We start from the raw sequence: 7,967 nt of genomic DNA, 5'->3' as shown, positions 1-7,967 counted from the left end.
AATCTACCCTTTCCTGCTTTCTCCCCTCTCTCCAACCAGTAGACACTCATTCACAGTATCTATAGCTTAATTCAGAGTCAACTGTATTTTAGATTTATGAATTCAAATATGAATTAGTTATGGTTATGGGCTGAACTGTGTCTTTCTTTCCTTCCATCTCAAATTTGTATGTTGAAGTCCTAATTCCCTGTACCTCAGAATGTGGCCACATTTGGAGACAAGATCTTAACAGAGGTGATTAAGCTAAAATGACGCAGGTAACTGTTGTCCTAACTCAAGTAGACTTCTTATCTACCAATAAGAACGGCAGACTATTATCTTTATAGGAAGAGGCAATTTGGATATAGGCATGGACAGAAAGAAGATGATATAAAGACACAGGGAGAAGATAGCATCCAAAAGCCAGAGAGCAGCCTGGAACAGATCCTTCTTCCAGAGTCTCCAGAAGAAGCTAGTTCTGCTGACACCTTAGTCTTGGACTTCTAGCCTACAGAACTGAAAGAAAAGAAATTTCTGTTGTTTAAGTCACATACTATGTGATATGTTGTTATGGCAGCCCTAGGAAACTAATTCAGTAGCTTAGTCTTATACATTTCTTAATCTTTATACATCTTGGAAAAGAGAAATTTGGAATGCATCTTTAATCTCATCTAAATTAAAATTCATCTTTAATATGTAGCACATATGAAATCCAAAGTTATAAAATTAAATTGAAAACCAACATTGTCAATTTTAGAGTCCAGTTGCACAGTGTATCAGGTAATGATGAGTGCTTCATAGAGAAGTAGAACAGGAAAGTGGAATAGGAAATGTTTGGGGGTTGGTTGTAATTTTAAATCCAGAGTAGGAAAGTCTTCACTGAGAAGGTAACTTGAAGAAGGTGAGACACAAGCCATACAGAAATCTGAGGGAAGAGTGTTTTCAGAAGAATGAGCCCCAAGAGCACGATGGAGTGTACATAGCTTACTAAAGTGTCCAGTGTAGATCTGAAGAAGAATTGTATATATAATAGTAGTAAAGCATGGGGAAAGAGACTTAATAAGGTAAAGAATCATTTGAAAGCCTTATAATTTATTGCAAAAATTATGAATTTAACTCTGTAATGTGATATCCCACTAAAGAGTTATAAACAGAAGAGAATCACAATTGCATTTATATGTTAATGAGATCAGTCATTCTCACTGCATATTTGAAAATAGACTTAAAGGGACAGGAGTGGCAACAGAGACCCGATGAGGGATGAATGAAGCTAGGACTAGGGAAGTAGCAAAAACTGTGTTGATAAATAGTCACATTCTGAATACGTTTTGAAGGACCCAACAGTATTTTACGATGTGTGGGGAAGACAGGAGTCAAAAGTGACTATTGGTTTTGACCTGAGAAATTAAAGTGATGGAGTTGCCATTGCTGAGGGTGGGTAATACTGAGGATGGGTAGATTCAGGAGGATATTCAAGAGTTCAATTATGTTGAGGAGAATATAATAAGAAAATAAAAATTATGAACCTAAAGTTCAAACAACAGAATGGATTAAAGGAGAAGTCAGCATGTATGCAATATTTAAAGCCCCAAAGCTGATGAGGTTATCTAAAGAGTCAATGAAGAGAGAAAATGGAGGGGTTCCAAGGATGAGTTTGGGGATACAACAAAATTTCCAAGCCACCCTGAAGAGTTGGAATGAGTAAAGGAGACTGGTGTGGAATGGATAATAGCTAAGAGGAGAAATGAGAAAAGGAATGGCTTGGTTGGGAAATGAGGCAAGTCTGTCAAGGAGGTTTGATGCTCAAATGTATAAAATGCTGAGATGTGTCCCTTTCATGATGAATTTTGTTAAGAGGTGTTCTTATCTCCATAACACTTCCATATACACAAAATTCAGATTGTGGACATTTGTTTGTTTATTTGTCCCTTTATTTATTTAGAATTGCAACATTTATTCATTCATTTAGAATGGCAGTGTAAACTATGTCATCTAAATTTTCTCTGCTATTATCCACCCCAAACCAAAACACTCTGGTTGTTGAGTGAGGCACTCTGAAGAAGGATTTCGTTTACCTATTGCTACATAATAGCCACAAAATCTCAATGGCATTCTCATTTAGGTCATTTATGCTTCATGTGGGGGTTGGCTGATCCAGGCACGTTCCAACGGAGATGATCGTGAAAGGACAATATAATTTTATAATTTATGTGTCTTTCACCCTCCTTGAACTTGTGGATCCAATCACAGCATGTTCTCTTGGTGATAGCAGAGACACAAGAGAGTCAATCCAACCATCACACAATTTTTTAAACCTCTCCCTGTGTTACATATAATAACATCCACTGGTTAAAGCAAGTCACATGGCCATGACCAAGTTCAGAATCAATACGTGGGAAAAGGTGAGAAAAGAGAATCCATATTTTGAACAATAATTTAATCAATGACAAGCACACAATAGTAGCCAGGGAAAAGTTTTCTAGATGAACCAATAATTTTTTTAAAATTCTGTTGCAGACAATATTTACAATTCTAAGAAGAGTAAAAACATAACAAGAAAAGAGAAAAACAGAATAATTTTAGAATTGGGTAAATGCATATAATTAAAAAATATTGGTTATAGGCATTTCATTATTAGTAAGTTGCTCTGGCCACACTTAAAGATGAAAGGAACTCAGCTCCACTTTTCAGGAAAAGGAATGGCAAAGAATTTTAGCACATAGTTAAAAACCACCACAGTCAATAATAATCACAATAAAAGAATTATACCATTTACCTGCAAAATTATCATATTTTAAATGTTGCTTTTCTCGATGTTAGGAACTGTGTCTCTTTCTTGACCATATTTGCCAATAACACGTCTATTGGGGAAATGACTACTGTAATGTATATAATAATTTCCTTTTCTGAAGCTCAGTTAAAGACAATAGTTCTCTGAATAGCTGCGGGTTGTCTTGGTTATTCACTTCAGTGATTAATTAGAAATTGTCTCAAATTAATATGTTTAGGAAAGAAGCACTTTTTAATTTGTTTTCAAGTGGTAGAGCATTTAATCCATACAAACAAAAAAAGTGCAATATCTTCAGGTAGAGGCTGAACTATGTATTCTGTCTCACATTAATTGTTTCTGTGAGTGAGATGTGCCTGAGGGATCTGGCAGTCTTAAAACCTTCTTCTTTTTTTTTTTTAAGATTTTATTTATTTATTTGACAGAGAGAGACACAGCGATAGAGGGAACACAAGCAGGGGGAGTGGGAGAGGGAGAAGCAGGCTTCCCACGGAACAGGGAGCCGATACGGGACTCGATCCCAGGACCCTGGGATCATGACCTGAGCCGAAGGCAGATGCTTAACGACTGAGCCACCCAGGCGCCCCTTGAAAGCTTCTTTTTTTTATTTCTCTCGCAAGGTCTCCTGAATTTCCTTCTTTTGGCCATCCTCATCTTCTGTCAGGTCCTCGTTGGTTGTGTGTGGTCCTCAATCGCACTCAGTTTCACTTTTCATTTTATCCCTGGGCCATTTTCCAGGGCTAGTTTGGCTGCAACTGGACTGGTCTGTAAGTAAAAAGAAAAAGAGATATGAAAGAAAATCCAAAACATAACTAATACTTACATTTTTATATCTTAAAATTAATTAGGAAATTCAGAGTTGTAATCAATAGCCACTTAATTTTCTCTCTAATTAATTATTTGGTAATGTAATCAAGACAGACCCAATTACTTTAAGCAATTAAGAAGGAACTTTTCCCAGGTTACTAAATAGATTGCAATAAAAATAGAAAATAAAATCCGTGTACCCTGTTAGCAGTTTATTTTTATGCATTTCAGTGGAATTTATGTAATATAAAGTAATGTTAAAATAAGAGCATTGATTTTATGCAGAAAGAGAACCAATTAAGTGTAATACCTAATTTTTCCTGGTATAATTTATGGAAATAGTTAATCCATGATTAAAAAAGAAAATGTTAAAAAGAAAAAAATCAATTTTACTGAGTTTCCAAATTCTTTGGAGAATCACATCTCCTATGCTCCATCCACAGTGGTTTTTGTACCCTTGCTTTTGTGTGACGAGCCATTATATTCCTTCAGAAATTTTCTCAAACATTGATCACATTATATGAACTGAGCTATGAAATACTTGTTTCTCTCAGACCCCCCTTTAATCAATATGCACCTTCTCCTATAATCAGGAAAGGGAAACAGTATTCTTCTTATTACCTGCTACCATGTTGTCTTTCAATAAATAACCCCTCCCTCCATCCCCCTGACCCATCCCCCTCTAGTTCATGCCATAATTTGTCCTTCCTCTATGAAGGACATAAGTAAAATAATTAATTCATCATTTTCTCAAAAGTGTCACTCCTTCAACTTTGAACTCAATAGTCTCTATCTCTCCCCTATTTCTGCTGCCCAGTTCTTAAATAAATTATTCTCAAACTATAGTATATATTAAGAACTTGATGAAAATAATTCAGAAGGGGGGCACCTGGGTGGCTCAGTCGTTGAGCGTCTGTCTTCTGCTCAGGTCATGATCCCAGGGTCCTGGGATCGAGCCCCGCATCGGGCTCCCTGCTCAGCGGGGAATCTGCTTCTCCCTCTCCCACTCCCCCTGCTTGTGTTCCCTCTCTCGCTGTCTCTCTCTCTCTCTGTCAATTAAATAAATAAAATCTTTAAAAAGATAATAATTCAGAAGGTATGGGTAGGGACACAGATATCTGTCTCTTTTTTTAAAAACATCCAAGGTGCTGTTTTGTGTACAGATTACCTATGTAAAGCACTCCATGTCAAAAATCTCATGCTTTGAATCCTGTATCTATTCCAATAAACTCCCACTCTCCTGTCAATCCTATTTCTTCCTTCCACATAGCCTCTTTTCAACTTCGCCATGACTTCAAGCCTTCTATCCATGCTCTGTTTCCTCTAATTCTTACCCTGTCTCCCACATGCATATTTTGGTTTCACTAACATCCATGGACGCTAGCTGCTCACCTAAACACACCTGGATCATCACTGAATGATGACTGTAGTGGTATCTTAGAAACTTTTACTTACCAGAACTTAACTCTTGTTTTTTTCTTGCCAAGCTACACTTTTGAGTTATTTTCTTGTCTTTTATGGAAAAAATAGCATTTTTTTCTCATTATGATATTGTAAATTTTCATAATAAAATGTGAAAAATACATAACATGATATTTTGAAAAATTGTTTATCTCAGTAATAAATTTTTTAAAGATTTATTTGTTTATTTTAGAGGGAGAGAGAGAGAGAGAGAGCAGGAGGGGCAGAGGGAGAGAGAGAGAAAATCCTCAAACCGATTCCCCACTGAGTGCAGAGCCCAGCGTAGAGCTCCATTCCCATGACCCCGAGATCATGACCTGAGCCAAAATCAAGAGTTGGATGCCTAACTGACTAAGCCACCTAGGTGCCCCAATCTCAGTAATATGTTTTATTACTAACTTTCTTTAAACATTTTTGTTTCCTGTCAGGACTCAGCAAGCCTTCCTAGACACAAGAACTGCTGGTTCCTTGATCTTGAATTTCCCAGTCTCCAGAAGTATGAGAAATAGTGTTTGATATTTAAGCCACCCTGTCTATGTTGTTGTTGTTGTTGTTGTTATAGCAGCCTAAGCTAATACACACACTGTTGATGTGCAGTTTTGGTAACATGCATAAGATCTTAAAAATCTACATGCACTTTCACCCAGCAGTTTCCTATCTGAGAATTTATCCTACCAGCCAGTGGTGGTCGGAGTCATACATCTCAGATGACTGGGTCCACTAAGCAATTGTGTCATATGTCTTCATTTGACCCACTGAAGCTACATAGCAACCTTTTCATGAATCTTTGCCTACTTTTGGATTCATGGCCTTAGCAGTTTTCAAACTTTGCTCTCCTCCAACCTGCAGTCCCAATCACGTTTCCTCATTCTCCTTTCTAACTTTACCATGAAAACCAAGTCAATCCAATGTACCCTGTGCCACACTGTCTAAAATCTCTTAAACTTCTGCCTCTATCTTTGGAAATTTGCTGTTTCTATTTCCTATTGACCCTATTGAACTTGAACTATTACTCTTCATAAATTTGTGTTTTCTCCAAAATTCCTAGCAGAAAACATAGGGGAAAAGCTTCTTGATGCTTGGCCTTTGGCAATGATTTCTTGACTATGACACCAAAAACACAGACAGCAAAAGCAAAAATAGGCAAATAGAAATGAAAAAGGTCCTTGGGGCGCCTGGGTGGCTCAGTCATTAAGCATCTGCCTTCAGCTCAGGTCAAGATCCCAGGGTCCTGGAATGGTGCCCCGCATCGGCTCCCTGCTCAGTGGGGAGCCTGCTTCTCCTTCTCCCTCTCCCACTCTGCCTGCTTGTGTTCCCTCTCTTGCTGTCTTTTTGTCAGATAAATAAATAAATAAAATCTTAAAAAAAAAAAAGGAAAAGAAAAAGGTCCTTATTTCAATTTTGTGGCTATTTTAAAAAATAGTATATTATATAATAAATATATAATAGAGTTACCAAATTTTACAACTTACCAAAATGGACACAAAATGAAAAGAAAATAAGGTTTTTAAACTATTAAAGAATGTAAAATTGCATTAAGAATTTCCCACAATGAAAACTTCAGTTTTATGTCACATCAACAGCCCATTCAGTCAGCTAACAAATGTCAATCTTATACAAATTCTTTCAGATAATTAAAAACACTGAAAAACTTCCCAACTCACTTTATGAAGCCTGCGTAAACTTGATATGTGATATGTTACAAAAAAGGAAAATTATGAACCAAATTCACCCTTTAACACTGAAGCAAAAATCATAAATGTGGAAATGTGTAAAAAGTATAATGTACTTTAGGGGCGCCTGGGTGGCTCAGTCGTTAAGCGTTTGCCTTCGGCTCAGGTCATTATCCTAGGGTCCTGGGATCGAGCCCTGCATCGGGCTCCCTGCTCAGCGGGAAGCCTGCTTCTCCCTCTCCCACTCTCCCTGCTTGTGCTCTCTCTCTCGCTGTGTGTCTCTCTCTGTCAAATAAATAAATAAAATCTTAAAAAAAAAAAAAGTATAATGTACTTTGTTAAAAATTATATATTACTGAAATACAAAGTTGGTTCAATATTATAAAATAAATTACCCATTTGAAGATAAAAGGAAAGAATTATAAAATTATTTTAATACATACAGAAAAACAGTTAATAAAATTAATTATCCATTTAAGATATTAGTAAATGTCAATTCTCAAATTAGTAGATTCAATGCAATCCCAACAAAATCTTTAGTATTTTATGTAGAACTGACTTAACAAGAATAACAACAACAACAAAAACCCTACAATTGTCATGGGAATGCAAAGGGTCGATAGCTCAGACACTCTTGATGATCAAGGTTGGAGGATTTGCTATTCTAGAAAGCAAGATGCATTATAAAGCTACAATAATTAGTCAAGTTTAGAATTGGTGTAAAGATAACAAATGGACCAATAGAACAAAATAAAAGACCCAGAAACAATTACATACCTATGTGGACAATTGGTTTAAAACAAAACTAGCACTTCAAGACAGCATGAAAAAAGATTGCTTTTATTTTATTTTGTTTTTCTTTTCTTTTATTATTTTTTCTTCCACGTTTTTATTTAAATTCCAGTTAGTTAACATACAGTGTAATATTAGTTTCAGGTGTAGGATTTAGTGATTCATCACTTACATACAACAACCAGTGCTCATCACAAATGCCCTCCTTAATCCCCATCACCTATTTAATCCGTTGCCCCACCCACCTCCCCTCCAGCAACCCTCAGTTTCTTGTTTATAGTTAAGAGTCTGTTTTATGGTCTGCCTCTCTCTTTTTTCTCCCTCATGTTCATCTGTTTTGTTTCTTAAATTCCACATATGAATGAAATCCGTTGGTATTTGTCTTTCCCTGACTGATTTACAGCATAATACTCTCTAGCTCCATCCACATCATTGCAAATGGCAAGATGTCATTTTTTTTTTAATGG

Source organism: Zalophus californianus, chromosome 2, assembly GCF_009762305.2.
Source record: "Zalophus californianus isolate mZalCal1 chromosome 2, mZalCal1.pri.v2, whole genome shotgun sequence".
NCBI lineage: Eukaryota > Metazoa > Chordata > Mammalia > Carnivora > Otariidae > Zalophus > Zalophus californianus.
This window is presented reverse-complemented; position numbering follows the sequence as displayed.